The following is a 21,203-nucleotide window of genomic DNA, read 5'->3' on the forward strand; positions in this document are numbered from 1 at the left end:
GTGGAAACATCAGTATTTTCATGTTAATATTATTCCAATGGTCTATGAAGAGATGAGGGAATAACATAATAATACTTTAGGTGCCCTTCATCAAGCAGTGGTGTTATATAAATACCATTTATATTAAATGGAGAAATCTCAGGTAGGTATATCTGGTAACTCCATATCCAGCACTAGCTTGACCCCCCCCCCTACCCTTTCCATTTTAAATGTCTGAAGTCTTAGACAAGTTGGTTGTTCAAGGCCATGGATGCAGCCAAGGTTGATTCAGCCTGTTTTGTTTTCCTGGAGCCATCCAGTCAGCCTGGGCTTCTTCTTTCAAAGTCTAGGTTCTCTTCCTCCACAAAAAGCTGCCATTTCTTTTAGCTTATAGACTAGCAGCAGTAAAATCCTACCCTGACATGAATTATAGAGTACTGTGTGAGCATTTGGTGTCTGTCACAATAGATGTAGTTGCTCCTGGAATATGCATTGGTACCCTTAAGCTTCACTGTATTTTTCAAGATGGATAGATATCTTCATTTTATTGTCTTCCTCCATCCAGTCCCATAAGGCTATATGATTCAGCCTGCCCTGAACGATCTAGAAACTCTCTCTTGTTATGAGGGCTCTGTTGAATTGAATTTCTCATAGTTAAATATTTGCCCCAGTGTACAGAGTGACGAACACACGTATTCAATTTGGATTATATGGAATTTGTTAATAAACTGTTTTCCTCCCAACTTCATAATCATGTTACTCTTTTGTATATTTTGGGGATAATATTCAAACTGCATGCATCAGGTCAAAGTCTTTATGTGTTTTTAACCTCTTGATCTTTGCAGCAATTTTCAAGCATGTACTTACTTTTTGTTTGAAACTTGCTGCAGGTACAAAGTAGATGGGATGTTTTTAACATTCTGTTCTCAGGTATCTCTCTTATTGCATATATATATATATATTTAGACTTTTCCAGTAAGACCTCCAATACAAAATTCATAGCCTTGTAACTTCCTGGTACAGCAACAAATACAATTTAACCCTCAAAACTCCACCTCCACTTAGTTCCTTCGCCTCAACAGGGTGGTTAGAATATGGAACATAGGAACTCTATGAGCATCGGGAGCAGCGCGGAGCATTCAGCGTGGCTCCCTGCGCTAATAATGGCTATTGCAGTTTAGTAAAAGGAGGGGATAATTAGCTAGTAATTAGCTCTTAAGAAATAGTCAGAGAAATCCTTGGAGGGTTACCTTCCAATTACAACTACAACATTGCAAAATAACAATAAAAATTAAACATTACTATAACATAACATATAACTAGCAATCTTAGGGGAACTTAGAGTACATATTCCAACTTCTGTAACAACTAAAGAAAGATATCACCAATATTAAGATGCAGGCAGCAGCCCAGCAGCAAGATGGGGGCTATCCAGTTTTTTGCACTGAGTGTCACATGTTTGATTATCTCCCAGTTGGTGAGAGGTCTTATATGTGTGCTCATTGAAAAGAACTCCTACCACTCAATGAACAGGTCTAATCTCTTGAGGCTAGAGAGCAGAATAGAAGCAGCTAAGGGAGACAGAGAGGTACATAGAGGAGACCTACAAGGATGTTGTAGAAAAGTCCCATCTCTAGTCTGGCAGCTTTTGTGCTGCCTTGGAAGAGGGAAGTCTTCTTAAAGGAAAGCATCACCCTGATGAAGTAGGAGGCAATCCTGTAGCCTCGACCTACCTACCAGGGGAAGCAATGTCCTCTTGCACCAAGGATGTATCTCCAGGGGCTTCTGCCCAAGAGGGAGGGTTAGGACAGCCGTTATAGTGGGAGATTCAATCAGGCATGTAGATAGCTTGGTGGCTGGTGGACGTCAGAATTGCTTGGTTACTTGTCTGCCTGATGTAAAGGATACCATGCAGGATACTAGAGGGGAAGACTCACTAGAGGATACCGTGCAGGAAGATAGAGGAGAAGACTCACCAGAGGATACCGTGCAGGAAGATACAGGGGAAGACTCACTGGATCACAGGCAAGACAGATCGATAGGGACACAAGAGGGAAGAAAATGCAAGAAAAGAACAGGCCTCAAACTCAAGTGTATGTACATGAATGCAAGGAGCCTAAGAAATAAGATGGGTGAATTAGAAGATAATGTTGACATCTTCGGCATCACGGAAACATGGTGGACTGAGGAAAACATCTGGGACACTGTGCTACCAGGATACAAACTATACTGCAGAGACAGGGCGCTCAAAAAGGTGGGGGCGTTGCCATATACGTCAAAGAGGGAATTGAATCTACTGGAGAGACTACACCACAACTGACAGATAAGTTAGAGTCTCTATGGGTCAAAATTCCAGGAACAAATGGACTGGAAATGAAGATTGGCATCTACTACCGACCCCCAGAGCAGTCCGAAAAAATTGATGGAGAAATGACAGACGAGATTAAATGCAACTGTAAGGGAGGCAATACAGTTATCATTGGTGACTTCAACTATCCGGGGATAGACTGGAACCTAGGCACCTCCAGCTGCGCTAGGGAGACCAAGTTCCTGGATGCTGTAGGTGATTGCTTCCTGGAACAACTTGTAAAGGAAAATTCAAGAGGAAATGCAATTCTGGACTTAATTCTAAATGGACTGTGAGGACCGGCACAAGGTGTAGAAGTAGAAGAGATGCTGGGAAGCAGCAATCACAATATGATCCACTTCGACCTGGATGTAGGGGAGAAACATCAGTCCAGAATGACGGCTACGGCGCTGAACATCTGAAAAGGGAATTAAGAAAGGATGAGACTCATGGTGGGGAAGAAGATTGAGAAGAGGATAAAGCAAGCTTGGTCCCTTTTAAAGGGCACAGTCACCGAGGCGCAAAATCTATATATACCGCATATCAACAAAGGATCCAAGAGGAAAAAGAACAAATAAATGGTGTGGTTCACTGTAGAGGTGAAGGAAGCGATCAGATACAATAAAACTTTGTTCAAGGAATGGAAAAGGTCAAAAACGGATGAAAACTGGAATAAGCACAGACAACATAAACGTAGGTGCCAAAAGGCAATAAATTGGGCCAAAAGAAACTATGAGGAAAAAATAGCTAATGAGGTGAAAAACTTCAAGTCATTCTTTCGCTATATTAAGGGGAAACGACCTGCGAAGGAAGCGGTGGGACCGTTGGATGACCAGGGAGTGCTAAAGGAGGACAAAGAAATCGCAGACAAACTGAACACATTTTATGCATATGTATTTACTGAAGAGGATAAACACAGCATACTGGAGCCCATCAGGCTATATGCTGGAAACGAAGACGGGAAACTGACAGGATTGACGGTCAGTTTAGAAGAAGTATGCAGGCAGATTGATAGGCTTAAGAGCAATAAATCCCCGGGACCGGATGGCATCCATCCGAGGGTCATCAAGGAAGCTACAGACCGGTGAGTCTGGCCTCGGTACCGGGAAAGATGGCAGAGGCGCTGTTAAAGGACCACAACATTGATCACCTTGATGGACCAGCCAGCACGGTTTCAGCAAAGGCAGATCTTGCCTGAAGAACTTGCTGCACTTCTTCGAGGGAGTAAACAGGCGGATAGACAAGGACGACTCGGTCGACATTGTATATATGGATTTTCAGAAAGCGTTCGACAAGGTTCCACATGAACGACTACTTCGGAAAATTGCAAGCCATGGAATCGAGGGTGAAATACGTGGATTAAAAACTGGCTAGAGCATAGGAAACAGAGAGTGGGGGTAAATGGACAATACTTGAACTGGAAGAGCATCACCAGTGGGGTGCCGAAGGACTCGGTGCTTAGACCCGTGCTCTTCAACATCTTTATAAATGATCTGGACATTGGTATGAATGAGGTGATTAAATTTGTGGATGATACAAAGTTATTAAGAGTAGTGAAGACACAGGGGGATTGCGAAGATCTACAAAGTGACATAATCAAGCTCGAGAAATGGGCATCGACATGGCAAATGAGGTTCAATGTGGATAGGTGCAAAGTGATGCATGTCAGTAACAAAAATCTCATGCACGAATACAGGATGTCCGGGGCAGTACTTTGAGAGACCTCCCAGGAAAGAGACTTGGGGAGTTCTTTTTTTTTTTTTAAATAATATCTTTATTAGATTTTCAAACTACAATTGTGCAACAAATAATTCATGTACATAAAATATCTCAAGACAAGCACAATAAACTTTCAGACATTAATATATAGTTGAATTCCCCCCCCCAAATACTCAAATAAAATAAAACCCACAAGAAACTATCCATATATACCCTGAATCAAGTTCCAATTCAACTCCCTTCCCCCACCCCAACTCACCCTGGATGTGTATGTTTACAAAGTCTATAAAATCAATTATTCTTCCTTACAAAATTTAGCCAATGGCTCCCAAACATCCATAAACTTTCTGTAATGCCCTTGCCATGAAACGTTCCATTTTAAAAATGTAACACAGAGATTCCCACCAAATATTGTAACTTAATAGATTCCAATCCTTCCAATTCCTTAAAATGAGCTATATGGCTTTTAACTCTCATCAATGTACCAAATAAAATTGTTTCGTTTTGACTTTCAATTCTTGCGCTGCACTGCTGGCTCAGGATTATATCTACACAGGCATTTGCTTCATACCATTTTTATTGTGGTTAATTCTAAACCTTATCAACCATGGAACCCAGAAGAAGGTGTGGTCTCTGAAACACGGACCATGTTGGGTCCCTTGGTTTGTAATATTTGGTACAATAAATGTAGCCTGCATCTTCTACATATTAGTCTGCAGTTTTTCTTTTGTTTTTTGCTTGCTCCTACTGTACTGCAGACCCTGTTGGATTTTTTTGTTGTTTGCCAAATAAAATGGTGTCATAGGTTAATGCCACTGGATTTTCCAATATGTTGTTCACTTGATCCCATATGGATCCCAAAATTTAAGTATCAAGGGACATTAGTATAATAAATGATGCATAGTCCCAGTTTCGAGATGACAGTACCAGCATCTATTAGACTTTGAACTATCTAATTTCTGTAACTTAACAGGGGTCCAAAATGCTTTATGTAATAAGAAAAACCATGTTTGTCTCATAGATGCAAACACCATACATTTCATCTTCCAAGTCCAAATTTGTGGCCATTGAGATGCAGAAATCTGATGCTTTATCTCAATGCTCCAAATGTCACGTAGATCAGTCTTTGGTTTCTTATTCAAAAATCCAGATATTAATTCATACCACTGGCAGCCTGGTGTCTCAGAAAATCCACCTGAAAACATAGACTGGAAAGCTATATTGATTTTTAAGATTTTTCCAATCAGGGAACCCCTCCTGAATGGCTTGCTTCAACTACAACCATCTATAGTTTTGTGATTTATTAAGACCAAATATGTGTTGCAATCGTGAAAAGTCAAGCAGCTTACCGTCTGATATTACATCATCCAAAGTGCGTATACCTGCCTTCGTCCAATGCTTCCAGATGACCTTAAACCCACCAATTTGAATCTTGGAGTTCAGCCATAGGGACTGACAAGTGGATTTATGGATCGGAATAGGTGTTACATTATTAATATATTTTAATGTCTGCCATGTATCCATCAAAATTCGATTGTCTTTATATAATTTTGGAAACTTGATACTTAAAACGTGACACAATCTCAGCGGAGACAGGAGTTGCCATTCCAACCATAACCAATCAGGAAGATTTTCCATGAGCTTGGGGAGGATCCAGTACATACCCTGACGCATAATATAGGCTTCATGGTATAAAAATTTGGGAAATTTACCCCACCCTCCGCAATTGGTTTTTGTAAAGATACTAAAGCAATTTGAGCTACATTACCTAGCCAAATAAATTGGTAAGCATACTATTTATTTTTTTGTAAAATGACCCCTGAAAAAACACTAGCAACATACCCATTTGGTAGCAAACTACAGGCAAAATCATCATCTTAACCGTTTGAACTCTCCCCCACCAAGACAAATGTAAGGGGTTCCATTGCTCACACATTTCTATGACCTTTAGTAGTAAGGAATTTTAATTTACTTTCATTGTTTCTTCCAATGTACTTTTTATCCAAGTACCTAAATATTTTATACCCTCTTTCTTCCAAAGAAAGGGGAATATATCAAATAATCCTTTTGGACAATACACATTCAATGGAAGAACTTCTGACTTACTCCAATTTATTTTATAACCAGAAAATTGTCCAAATCGACCAATTAAATCCAGTAAATGTGGAATGGTAGTTTCTAGATTCCTCAAATGAAGCAAAATATCATCTGCATAAGCAGAGACTTTATATTCCCGACCTACATAAGGAATACCCTGAATCTCCTTTGACTGTTGAATAGCCAATAACAAGGGTTCCAAAACAAAGAAACATAGAAACAGACGGCAGATAAGGGGCATCAAGTCTGCCCACCCCAATAACCCTCCCCTACCTTTCTCTGTGAAGAGATCCCATGTGACGATCCCATTTTGTCTTAAAATCAATGTCAAACAGCAAAGGAGATAACGGACACCTTTGTCTAACTCCCCTCTCCAGACGAAAACTGTCTGAAAAATTATTTTTAATATATAATCTGGCAAAAGGGGAGCTATACAAGATTTGAATCATTTGTATAAATCCAGAACCAATACCAAACCAATCCATTGCTTGAAACATAAAAGTCCATTCTATCCGATCAAAGGCCTTCTCTGCATCCAATGTTACAGAGAAAGCTGGATCTTCCATAGCTTTTGTTAAGTTTAGCATATGAAAAGCTAATCTGGTGTTATTTGAAGAATGTCTTTGAGCAACGAACCCCGTTTGGTGGAGACCAATGATATGAGGGAGAGCCTTAGCCAAGTGTAAACCCAATAACTTAGCCAAAAGTTTTCCATCTACATTAATCAAAGAAATAGGCCTGTAATTTGAAACCAACATAGGATCTTTATTTGGCTTTGGCATGACAATTGTTAAAGATTTTGCCATAGTACCATTTTGCTCAACTTCTAGTCAGTTGAGCCTGATATAAATTTAATAGATAAGGTAAGAAGGTAATTTGAAATGATTTATAAAACTCTACAGTGAACCCATCACCACCTGGAGCGGATCCAAATCTAAGGGACTTCAACGCTGTTTGTAGTTCTTTTAGTGAAATAGGCAATTCAAGAGATCCCTTTATATGCTTGGGAATTTTAGGTCCCTTAATTGATTTTAAAAACTCTAATCTATCAAGTTTTTTTATTTGAATAGAGCTCAGAAGAATATAAAGCTTTATACTACTTCAAAAATTGTTTTAAAATATTTCCAATTTGAAAATGGGTTTCCTCATACTCATCTTTGATAGCCATAATTTTTATTTTCCTTTTTTTAGCTTTAAGATAATTAGTTAATACTCTTCCCGCTTTATTCGAGTTTCCATAATACAGAGCCTGTTGAGCAAACAACTCTTTCCTAGTCATTTTAGAGGAAATCTCATTATATTTGTATTTAGCTTTTAAGAGGGCCTGTAAATTATTTTGTTCCCATTTCAAAGCCAGCTGTGACTCTAAGTCCTTAATATTTTGTTTCAAATTAGCGAATTCTATCTTAAGTTGCTTCCTGACTTGAGCCTAATATGAGATAATTTGCCCTCTCATGGTAGCTTTAAAAGCATCCCAAAGTATTTCTAAAGAGATTTCCTCCGAGGCATTAAGTTGAAAATATTCCTCTATTTTTATTTGGAATTCCTCAATAAATTTTGCATCTGCAAGCAATGCATTATTAAATCTCCAAACAGGTCTATTAAATTCTTGATCCTCAACTTTAAATTCAATCCAAACTCCACCATGATCTGACAAAATGATTGGATCAATAGTGGCTTTTGTGATCTGTTGTACAAATGTGTCTGATACAAATACATAACCTATATGTGAAAATGATTTATGCACATGGGAATAAAAGGAAAACTCGTGAGCATTATAATGAAGAATCCACCATATATTCTTCAATCCACAAGACTGAACCAAATTATCCAATCCTAATGATTTTAACATCCTACTAGGTTTTTTTATCCAGCAATGGATCCATTACAGCATTGATGTCCCCCGCCACCCCTAAATCAGAGGCAGCCAGTGGTAGAATCAACTGTTGCAGAGCCTTGAAAAATTCAATTTGATTTGAATTAGGGGCATATATGTTAATGAGCTTCAGCGTATGTTTCCCCATGCTCATGTTTACTTGAACCCATCTATCTAAAGGATCAGCTGAAAGGAATTTAAATGTAGCCAGACATTTTTTATTAATTAAAATAGCCACTCCCGCCTTCTTGCCCACTGCAGGAGTGTAAAAGCAATGTTTAACCCATCCTTTTTCTAATTTACTTGATTCTGAGGCATTTAAGTGCATTTCCTGAATGTAATATATATCTGTATCTTCTTGTTTCAAGAATTTAAGAGTTTTTTGTCTCTTAATTGGATGATTAAGGCCACTGACATTTAATGAAAACAATTTCAGTGTCATATATATTCTAGCAAAAATGGGACCCAAAAATATAATCCAACATGCTTAACCCTTACTAGCATTATATAAACATTACACATCCTTATACCCCTATAAATAATCCCTCCCCCTACCCCATATATAATACGAACCCTTGAAAGCACCTATTTAGTTCGGTAACTCAAAGACCCCTCTCAGACCTGCTTTAAATTCTTTTCCAAATTCAACCTTGTATCCCTTACAGATTACTGCATGAATCAACTTCTCATATGACACTACTAATTAATGATTTATAATATATATGAGATAATCTTTATAACTTATCAATTTATCCCAAAATAAATTATTGCTCTGAAAGTCTTAAAAAACTATAACTATAAATAAATAACAAATCTTAAAAAGAGCCACAGAAACTCCCCTCCCCTCTCAATATCATTCCACTACACCCCCATTATATTCAGTTAATATTAGCAACATTATCTATATCAAGGACCGGGAGCACTCGGGGCAGAGTGGGAGCAGAGTAAGGCACACTCTGGGCATGGGAACGAACTCCGCCTCCTCCCCTCCCGACGGTGCACCGCTGAGCCAGTTGGAAGGCTCAGTGGGATCTCCCCAGCAGTTTAAAAGTTTGTTTTTGCCGGTTTCAGTTTCTTTTACCTCTCGACGGACCTCAACACCTCCCTCCACAACCCACTCTCCTACCCAGACACTAAACACAGCCAACAACCTAACTACTGGAAACTACACTGCCCCTACCAGAAGCCCCACCTCCATAATGAAGCTAATTCCACAAAAAACACCCAGATTATCCTATTAATAATCCTTCTCATATCCAGCTGTAAGGTAGAAGCAAACAACCTACCCAACATTCCCACTAGCTCAATTGCAATCAAAACCCTTCACCCTAACAGGAGAGTTCCAATAGACAGAAACTCCAACCACCAAACAAGCGTTCAACACCCCATAACACCAGCATGGGAAAGAAGAGCAACACAACCCAAGACCAAACCGCACCATAACCCAAATTCACTCATCTACCCTAAAACAATTCACAACCACCAAACAGAAACCATCACACTTAACTGTGCCTACTTAAACGTCAGAGCCCTAGGTCCAAAAACAGAACTTATAAAAACCTGGATAAAAAACAAAAACCTATACTGCCTCTTCCTCACAGAAACCTGGCTAACATCGGACACAGACCCAAGAATTACAGAAGTCTGCCCTCAAGGATAAAAAATTACAGTGACCTGAAGAGAGAAAAAAAGAGGAGGTGGATTAGCGATCTTACTCAAAGACTCCCTAACCTTAAACATATTGGAAAAAAACTTCCACCCCTTACATGGACCTTTTAGCATGTTAAATCTCTTCCACCACACTGAAAAACTCACTAAACTGCATGCTCTGTTATATAACACCGGGAAACTGGGCCATGGTTAGATCCGAATTTGAAAACTTCATATACCAAAACTCACTTACAGCAGCACACAATCTTATCCTAGGAGACCTAAACCTTCATCTTGAAGACCATTCATCCAAGCCAGTAGACAATCTACTTTCTTTACTCAATGCCCTATCCTTCCAAATTTTAAACCCACAAACTACTCATGAGAAAGGACACCAACTGGACATTGCAGCCTTCATGACCCACCAAACATCTACTTCAGAAATTCAAACGTCTAATGGAACCTGGTCCCCATCCCTTTGGTCAGACCACTACACTTACACCTTCAACATCATCTGGACCAAAAACAAATCCAAACCAATATCCAAAATAGTAACCTACACATCACGCAAATGCATCGAGCCCGCCATTTTCTGGTCAAAAGTAGACGAAACAATCCAAGAAGATAACCCCAAAGACTTCATTTCACACTGGAGCTATTTGAGCAACAACATCCTTGATGAACAAGCCCCACTTCGAACCAAAACCAGAACATGCAGATGATCAGACCAATGGTTCGACGAAGAATTACTCCTACTCAAGAGACAATGTAGACGTCTGGAAAGAAAATGGAGAAAAACCAACCAAGATCACACGAAAACCGCCTGGAAAAAAATTAACAAACAATACAAACTTCTATTAAAAGAAAAGAGAAAAAACATTACACCAACCTAATAGGCACGGAAACCCAAGACAACAAAATCTATTCCAAATATTAAAAGATCTAACTAACACCATACCCTATTTGACCACTAACAATAACTCCTCCCCTTCAGCCTCCCTCCTAGCTGAACACTTCAAGAATAAAATTACAAACACCAGAGCTACTCTCATTAGTAACCCAACCCACCTACTCGAAGTCACAATACTCCCCACAGAAAATGAATCTTGTGCTGCAGACAGATCTTGGTCCCAATTCCCTAAGATACATTGGACCGAATTCAACAAACTCTACAATAAGTACAGCCACGCATCATGTGATCTCAACCACTGCCCGCCATATCTCCTGTCATCAGCGAGCACTAAGTTCCGTACCTTACTCCTACACTGGATACAAACCATGCTCACAGATGGCATTTTTCCGAATGACCTCAGCGAAATCATCATCACCCCAATCTTAAAAGACCCAAAAGGACCAACAGACCTCTCATCCAACTACAGACCAATAGCCTCAATACCTCTATATATCAAACTAACAGAAGGATTAGTAGCCAAATTCCTCACCAACTATCTCGAGGACCATAACTTACTCCATCCCACGCAATCTGGCTTCAGAACTAACTTCAGCACAGAGACATTACTAGGCTCCCTTATCGACACAGCAAGACAACACCTCAGCATTTGAAAAAAAATGCTGCTCATACAGTTGGACCTGACGGCGGCATTTGACCTGGTAGACCATAACATCCTACTGCAAATCTTGGACTCAATAGGCATCTCAGATAAAGTATACTCATGGTTTGAAGGTTTCTTAAAATCCAGAACATACAAAGTAAAATCAGACAAAGAAAAATCCAAACCTTGGTCCAACTCCTGTGGTGTTCCACAAGGGTCCCCACTGTCCCCTACTCTCTTCAACCTATATACGGCCTCTCTTGGCATTTACCTGAACAAACAAGGCCTATCCTCTTATAGCTATGCTGATGACATCACCATCCTCATTCCTTTCGACCAACCAATGCTTTTAATGTCAGACACACTACACAGAACTCTAGCTACAGTTAGGACTTGGATGGAAGACCACAAACTGAAACTCAACCCAGACAAAACTAAATTCATCTTCCTAGAAAATAACAAAATCCCAACCATAATCAACTTAGAAATCAACTCTATCAACTACCCTTTGCAAACCACCCTAAAACTTCTAGGTATGACTATTGACAGAGGCTGCACCATGCAACCACAAATTAACAAAACAATACAGAAATCTTTCGCAGTTATGAGAAATCTTAGACAAGTCCGAAAATTCTTAGAAAAAACACAATTTCAGCTCCTAGTACAATCTCTAATCCTAAGTATCCTAGACTATTGCAACATCCTCTACCTCCCCTGCCCTGCAATAATGATTAAACAACTACAGACAATTCAGAATACAGCTCTGAGACTCATCTATTCATTGAAAAAACATGATCACATTACTGAGGCATTCATCAATTCTCATTGGCTTCCAATCCAGGAAAGAATACAATTTAAATTCTACTGTATACTATTTAAAACTATAAATGGAGACAGCCCAACCTACCTAAACAACCGCCTCATCCAAACCACCTCTATTAGGCATAGAAAAACACCCCCCCCCCATTCACTTACCCCCCAATCAAAGAAGTAAAACGGAAAAAACTATACAACGGACTACTGGCCACTCAGGCAGCGAAGATAGACAACCAAGTCTCCAACCTATTGACAACAACCCCAGACTACAAGATGTTCAGAAAGGAAATAAAAACTATACTCTTCAAGAAATCCCTTAATAAAGCTTAATACCATGATAAAGCTTAACCCCCCTCTTACCATCCCCTCCCTAACCCCAGATCCTACTTTTCCCTCTCTTGGAAACCTTCTCTGATCTAACGTTGTAACCCTTCTTCCATAACTCTTTTTGTAATCCGCTTTGAACTGAAAGATAATGGCGGAATAGAAATCTGTAATGTAATGTAATATAATGTAATCACTCTACAACAGAACAACCTGTATGGACAAAAATATATATCATTCCCTGCATTTGATCTATTAAAACACAGCCAATCAAAACAAGTTCCCCACATATCAAGCAATCTTTTCCATATACTCCAATCACTCTCACAAAATTAAATCAACTTAAATTAATAACCAACAATAAAAGTTACTCAAAAAGCTATTTCATTCACATTCATGCTCTGTCAAATCCAAATGAATAAATTAATATTGAATGAGTAGATAATCCAAAGAGACTATAAAGAATCATTATATTTCATATCTACCCCCTCCCACCCATCTTACAAAACCATTCATCCCAACCCCCACCCCACTCTCTACAAAGGTTCCCCTTAAACATCCATATACTACCAAACACACACCAATATATGCACATTGCTAATCTACAACAGAACAACTTGTATAATCCTTAAGCAAAGCTCAGGAAGAAGCAATGTCAGCATTGCCAGGGTTCCTGATGCTCCACTAAATAAAACCAGTTTTGTAGTCTTGTTCGGTCCAGGTGCAAAAGATAGTAACATAGTAACATAGTAGATGACGGCAGATAAAGACCCGAATGGTCCATCCAGTCTGCCCAACCTGATTCAATTTAAATTTTTTTTTTTTTTTTTCTTCTTAGCTATTTCTGGGCGAGAATCCAAAGCTTTACCCGGTACTGTGCTTGGGTTCCAACTGCCGAAATCACTGTTAAGACTTACTCCAGCCCATCTACACCCTCCCAGCCATTGAAGCCCTCCCCTGCCCATCCTCCTCCAAACGGCCATACACAGACGCAGACCGTACAAGTCTGCCCAGTAACTGGCCTAGTTCAATCTTTAATATTATTTTCTGATTCTAAATCTTCTGTGTTCATCCCACGCTTCTTTGAACTCAGTCACAGTTTTACTCTCCACCACCTCTCTCGGGAGCGCATCCACCACCCTCTCCGTAAAGTAGAATTTCCTAACATTGCCCCTGAATCTACCACCCCTCAACCTCAAATTATGTCCTCTGGTTTTACCATTTTCCTTTCTCTGGAAAAGATTTTGTTCTACGTTAATACCCTTTAAGTATTTGAACGTCTGAATCATATCTCCCCTGTCTCTCCTTTCCTCTAGGGTATACATATTCAGGGCTTCCAGTCTCTCCTCATACGTCTTCTGGCGCAAGCCTCCTATCATTTTCGTTGCCCTCCTCTGGACCGCCTCAAGTCTTCTTACATCTTTCGCCAGATACGGTCTCCAAAACTGAACACAATACTCCAAGTGGGGCCTCACCAATGACCTGTACAGGGGCATCAACACCTTCTTCCTTCTACTGACTACGCCTCTCTTTATACAGCCCAGAATCCTTCTGGCAGCAGCCACTGCCTTGTCACACTGTTTTTTCGCCTTTAGATCTTCGGACACTATCACCCCAAGGTCCCTCTCCCCGTCCGTGCATATCAGCTTCTCTCCTCCCAGCATATACGGTTCCTTCCTATTATTAATCCCCAAATGCATTACTCTGCATTTCTTTGCATTGAATTTTAGTTGCCAGGCATTAGACCATTCCTCTAACTTTTGCAGATCCTTTTTCATATTTTCCACTCCCTCTTCGGTGTCTACTCTGTTACAAATCTTGGTATCATCTGCAAAAAGGCACACTTTTCCTTCTAACCCTTCAGCAATGTCACTTACATACATATTGAACAGAATTGGCCCCAGCACCGAACCCTGAGGGACTCCACTAGTCACCTTTCCTTCCTTCGAGCGACTTCCATTAACCACCACCCTCTGGTGTCTGTCCGACAGCCAGTTTCTGACCCAGTTCACCACTTTGGGTCCTAACTTCAGCCCTTCAAGTTTGTTCAACAGCCTCCTATGAGGAACTGTATCAAAGGCTTTGCTGAAATCCAAGTAAATTACATCTAGCATATGTCCTCGATCCAGCTCTCTGGTCACCCAATCAAAAAATTCAATCAGACTTAGTAGATAAAAATTCAACTAGACTTAGTAGATAAAGACAAACTGTTCACACTCTACAAGGTAGGGAGAATGAGAGGGCACTCTCTAAAGTTGAAAAGGGATAGATTCCGTACAAACGTAAGGAAGTTATTCTTCACCCAGAGAGTGGTGAAGAGCTGGAATGCTTTTCCGGAGTCTGTTGTAGGGGAAACACTTTCCAGGGTTTCAAGACTAAGCTGGATAAGTTCCTGATAAACTGGGACATACGCAGGTGAAGCTGGACTCATTTAGAGCACTGGTCTTTGACCTGGGGGCCGCCGTGTGAGCAGACTGCTGGGCACGATGGACCACTGGTCTGATCCAGCAGCGGCAATTTTTATGTTCTTATGTTCTCTGACTCCCCTGTCATATCATAGCTTAGTGATCTGCTAATGTATCATCTGCTTAGTTATCATATCACAGTTAGCTGAGACAAAAGACTGTTAGCTCAATGGTTTAAAGTACTGGTTTCATTGTCCCAAAAGCCAGAATCTCAAGTATAGTTAAATAAATGTGACATGGAGTCAAATACTGTTTTTTATATCAAATGCAAACTCCACTTTTGGAATTGCTCCTAGTATTGCTAATGTTGTGCTGTTTGAGATGAAAATTAGATTTGATTGGTCTGTAGCTTGTCATTTTTATTAAAATGAGTATTGTGTCAGCTGAAGTACATGAGAGAGTCGAACCCACACCAGGGTCACACGCCAACCTTCATTCTAACCGCTGTGCTACACAATGAGCCATAAAATCATAGCAATTCAGGTTTGATTATACTGTTCTGTTTAGGTGTTGTTACGGCAGTAGCTATGGTGTGCTTGCGGCTCCATAGCAGAGCACTGGAAGCACACCATAATGGCTGCAGTTAAGCATATCTTAAGCTGTCAGGGTAGGAAACTTCCACCCTGACTGAAAGAAGCCATTTTTGGCTCACCAAGTTAAGGCACCTCATTGCACCTTATTCATCCTCTCCAGCTGTCATATAATCTCATTTTCTCAAATATTATGCTGGTTGCAGGCTGTGAGGCAGGAGACATGCCAGCTACCCTATTTGCCACCCCCTAAGAGCCTCCCCACTTCTCTCCTTTGCAGCCTGGGCCTCATGGAACACTAGATAAGACAAAGGTCAATGTGATGAAGTAGCTGAAGTGGTGCTTATTAAGGAAACACTAATACCTGGTTGCTACTCTATGTAAATAAGCACAAGTTGAAAACTGGTTTAAGATTTTTATTGCACAATCTAGGAAAGCAGCATGCAAATGTAATGTCAGGCAACTGTAGTTCCATCAGATGGATGAGAGGTATGCAGAGTAAGCCACTCCTAGGTCAAAATTATTACTGTGGTAAAATTGTTAAGATCCTATAATCTGCTCCTGGTAGGAGAAGGTAGGCTGTAGAAAAAGGAAGATGGATTAATAATAATAATAATAATTATTATTATAATAATTTATTTTTCTATATACCGCCCTACCAACAGTTCTGGGCGGTTCACAACAGAAAAAGAAAACTGAAACATTTCAGTGAAAAAAATACAATTTCATAGAAAACAATACTTCATACAGCAGTCAGATACATTAGTTAAAATACAGTTTCAAATATTACTAAAAAATAAAAAGTTTAGAAGAATAAAAATAGAACCACATCGTAAAATTTAAATGAACATTCTTGTTTATCAAATAAATAAGTTTTTAATAATTTCCTAAATATAAAGTAGGTTTGAGCAATCAGTGGATTTATCCAGGAGTTCATCTTCCCAGCCTGATACTCCAATGTCCTGTTCAAAAACTTACGTTTATTGGTGAGTTTTAGGCTCTCTTTTACAAAGGTTTGCTAAATCAATGCATGCGATAACTGCTAACGTGCCCATAGGATAACATGCAAACGTTAACATTTAGCACATGCTAATGGCGCCCTAAATGGTATCGCTTTAAACATGTGGTAAATGTTAATGTGTGCATGTTATCTATGGGCATGTTAATAGCGCATGCGTTGATTTAGCGCACCTTTGTAAAAGAGAGCCTAAAACTCACCAATTTACTGTTCTCTCATAAAATCATCAATGACTACACCCGTCTGAAGGAAAAAAAGTGTGAAACATGTTAGTATTTTGAAAATGTATATAATTCATCACAAGGGCAAACAAAGCAAACAAAGGTTGCAGTACATCATTCTCACCTATTCTTTCTGTTTTGGTATTTGAGCTTTTGGCTCTTTGGCCAGGTACAAGCTAGTGTGCTGAACCCAGTTTTAAAAGACCTGCTCTGGTCTCTGTGAAACACAAGGGGAGTCACTAGTCACTCTGGGAACTTGAAATCAGGAGAAAATGGGGAATATGTTATAAAGATATCTGTGGCAAAAATAAAAAGCAGAAGTTGTGGGAGAATATGTCACAGCACAGTCTCAAAATAACAGCTAGAATGAACAGAAGCACAAACACTGTTCCCTTTTTATAATAAGGATGCCTAACAATTATGACTCTAAAAAGATTTACCTTTAGTTCTATGAGGAAAAGCACTGCTGTAGGTTCCATATATTCATGTAACTTGCATATCCATTTTCCTGACACCAAAGTTTCAAACAGCATGGGTGTTTTTTCAGCAAACACACCTGGAACCAAATTTTATCATCAAGAAGTCTCAGACCTGCTAATGACCCTGTGGAATGGAGAGAGTTGTGGCAGATATCAGGGGGACAAAAAGTTAATGGAGAATCACCATAAGCAATAACACAGAATGGGAGTCCAAAAGAAGAAATCAGTTCTGCCTGAGCTTTTATCTAATTAAGACACCTAAGTAGCTAGCAATATATCATTCTCACCTGGATTTTGTATCTGAGCTGCTAACAAGGAGTTCCTTGCATAGGTGCAGCATATTCACCTGAAAAGATGAAACAGGTTAGAAAGACATCAAAATTGCAATCAAGAAAGGTAAGGTCTCAGAAATCAGCATAAGCAATAACACAGAATAGGAGTCCTAAAAGAGAAAACGCTGCTCTGATGGACCTTCTTATACTAAGCATGCCTAAGTAGCATATGACATCATAGGCACTGTTAGGACTTCCCGCCAGAAATCTTTCAAAACTGATTGTGCGTGCTCTGAGTGTGGTTTGGACAAACACACCTGTACTGACTTTTAATCATTTCCTTCACTTTTCAAAGCTTTGACAAGAAGCCATTTGTCATCTGCTTAGTCTGTAGAGACTCTGTTACCAAATTCTAAATGAAGTTCCCTCTATAGCTCTATGCCTTATGGCTCTGCTTTTATCTTCCATACATCAGGGTTTCAAGTTTTGAGTGCGGTTAGCAAATATTTTATATTCATTTTTCTACCAAAAATCCTTCAAACTCTTTGGCCATTCCTTTGCTTAAACATATTTGGGTTGAGCTTAAAAACGATCTGCAGCAATTCTCAGATATCTAAAGCAGCCTGTTCTCTCATCCTAAACCCCCTCCCCCACCCCAACACACACTCCTCAGGCATGAAATGACACCCGCAATTCTAAAGCCAAGCTGAATTTACCAATAGTAATGTCTCTAGGATACATCTCAAAACATATACCTTCCTTCAATACCTGTCCAAGCCCTCTGAAGTTTTATTAAACTTATACCTGTTGCCTTATGCGGATATTGCATAAAAAGAAATACATTCCTACCATAATGGCTTGTAGTTGAGAGCAGATGAATGTCTGATGAACTTGTGCCTGCGAACTGCAGAATGCTGATGAAAAACAGCAAAGTCCACCACTTATGAGAGTTGTTAGGATGCTGTTAAAATGAATGAATGTGGGATTCGAACTGGTGGACTGGAGAGGATAGACAAGATGCAACAAGGCTTTAACTTGGTGAGCCACAAATGGCTTCTTTCAGTCAGTGGAGAGGTTTCTTACCATGAGAGCTTAGGATGCCCTAGCCATGGCAAGATCTAAATAAATGTGTCTGAAAATTGCACAATGCTGTAGAAAAACAGCAAAGTCCACCATATATATGAGCTATGAGAGCTTAGGAAGCTGTTAAAATGAGTGAAGGTGAGGGTGGGATTTGAACCGGTGAGCTTGAGAAGATGGACAAGGTGCAATGACTTGGTGAACCAGAAATGCTTTCTTTGTGGTGATTGTGATATCATTCCTAAGCAGATGATACATAGGCAGGTGAGTATGCTATGATATGACAGGGGAGTCAGAGAATCTGCAGTGGTGTAGCTCAATGTGTTAAAATCCTGTGTTGAATCTTGCAGAGGTTGTGAGTTCAACACCCAGCGCATCTTTTAATTGTGGCATTCTACCTTGCAGGTGCACCTTGATGATCTCACAATGAGGTCAGCTTTGTGCAGCTGTACAGCTCCATTTTGCAATGAGGGAAAATGCATGTTAAGGTCTGTATCTGGTTTTTCTATTTGTAAGCTTTGAGAAATGAAGTAATGTGTGCAATATTTATATCTTTTTCATGTTCTTTGCTTTCAAACAAGAGCTGATTGCAGCATAGTTTGGTGAGAAAAAAGGGGTTCTTTTTAAGCAGGAAAGCCAAAGGTGCTGTAATTAGTAAATCATCTAGCTGTTTGGGCAGAAAAGTACTATGTTTTGCATGCAATATGTTTGTATTGATGTGCCCTATTGATATGGTGGCTTATTAAATCTATTAGGAGGAGAAAAAAGAGGAAAAAACAGATTCCTGAAGTCTATGTAGAAAATATCATTTCAGAAGCCCAAAGCACGTCTATGTTCTGCCCATAGAAACTCGCATTCAGTCCAAGCAGAAACCAAGCAGAAACCACACTTAGACCAGCTTTTCATTCGCCTACAATTTCCATGATGTTTAGATGCGGTCTGATGCCCAACTAGTGACTATCTGGTGCCTATCCTTAATAATTCCCAGGTTATTCCCTCATTACGCCCACATCTACATACTTGGATGTGAATTTTCTAAAAACTCGCGTCTACCTTGCGTATATATTCTGAGAACGCCTACCTGATGCCTAACTCTGTCTAAGTCCCAATTAACGCTTGTTATGACCCTTAAATCACTCATTAACCACTTAAATCAGACGTCTAAACCACGCCTAAAGTTAGGCGCAGTTTGCAGAATCGGAGCCTTCATGTCCCACTTGGGGACAGGTATAGTAAACCACCCAAGCCTTGAGGTGGACAGCTCAAACACATTCTAGGTTAAAAGATATCATATCCATTGTAAAGGGATATCTGAATCCTAACTGTGAAATTAAACAGTGTAATGCAGCTTGCCTTGTTAACATTTATTGTACTTTTATATGCTACAATCGATAAAAAAAATTTGAACTTAAAAAAACAGTGTAATACAATTTATATGACCATTAAGCAAACCTCATGGCAAGAACAAATTGAGCGAATCAGGAACAAAGTATTAATGACACTTTATTTTGGATAGGGATTTTGATTACAGGGAGAGATCCTATAACATGTTGCTTCAGAATTAGACTCAACAAAAGTAAGGTAGTCAGATACACTGAGAAACCATTTTCTAAACACAAGCATACACCTTTTCAGACTCCTAAGGATCCAAAGGTAATTCAGGTCATAGAAGTAAAAGACTTGAAACAGACCATAGAAATAAAGATAGAAAGGCTCAAATGCTTGAGTAAAATGGGTTCAATTACTGAGAAATGTTTGCACAAGAGCAATTCGGTCTGTCCCAGTATGACAATTTTTATGTTCTTATGAGTACCAGTGTGTTTTCAAAATAAAAATTATGCACATACTTCAGCTTCAAAAATTACTGTGAGAGATGTGCATATATTTTCACTTGTTTTTTATTTTTTTTTTTGGCTTACATCCTTTTCTTGGGTTAATTAATATACATGCTTGCATATTTTATCAAATATAAGGTAATCCCTCCCTATCCCTGGAATACTTCAACTCTAAATAAACATTAATTACACTGTATGTGTTCCAGTTTACCTGTGTATCTGATTGGAAAGCAGTCTTCTAAGATCCTCTTTCTGCACATAAAACACGGTTTTATCCACTAAAAGACCAGTTACAGATCAATCTATATTATATTCAAGGACACACAGGCTATTGCTGCCCATCTTTGGGGTTACCATATGGCTCCACAAAAAGGAGGATGAATTGAGACATCCAGTTTTTACTTCCATTGTTTTCAACATCTTGAGTAAGAGGCTTGAGTGTTCTGGGACTCTGGAGGTGGTGGAAAAATGTGGCTTTCCACCTGATTTTATTCATATTTTACATGTTATTTATACTACTCCATCTGCGAGAATCTTGACCAACGGGGATCTCTCTGGACATTTTGCCCTTCAAAGAGGTACTAGGCAGAGGTGCCCTATCTCCCCCTTGCTTTTTGAGTTGGCGCTAGATCCACTCCTGATTGCCATAAGACTCAATACTAACATCCATGGCTTCATCTTTGGGGCAGAGTAATACAAATTGTCTGCCTATGCAGACGACATTCTCCTCTATTTAACAGATCCTGAAACCTCTTTGTCTGCTCTGATTGATCTTATTGACCTAGTTTCCATCTTTTCGGGATATAAGATCAATTGGGATAAGACGGAATGTGTGTCACTGAATGATCACTTTCTTTAACATGGGTTTCCTCATCCATCAAATATTTAGGAATAAATTTCAGTAAAGACCTATATACCTCAGCCAAGATAAATATGGATCTT

This window comes from Geotrypetes seraphini, chromosome 5 (genome assembly GCF_902459505.1).
Source record: "Geotrypetes seraphini chromosome 5, aGeoSer1.1, whole genome shotgun sequence".
In the NCBI taxonomy this organism is placed as follows: Eukaryota; Metazoa; Chordata; class Amphibia; order Gymnophiona; family Dermophiidae; genus Geotrypetes; species Geotrypetes seraphini.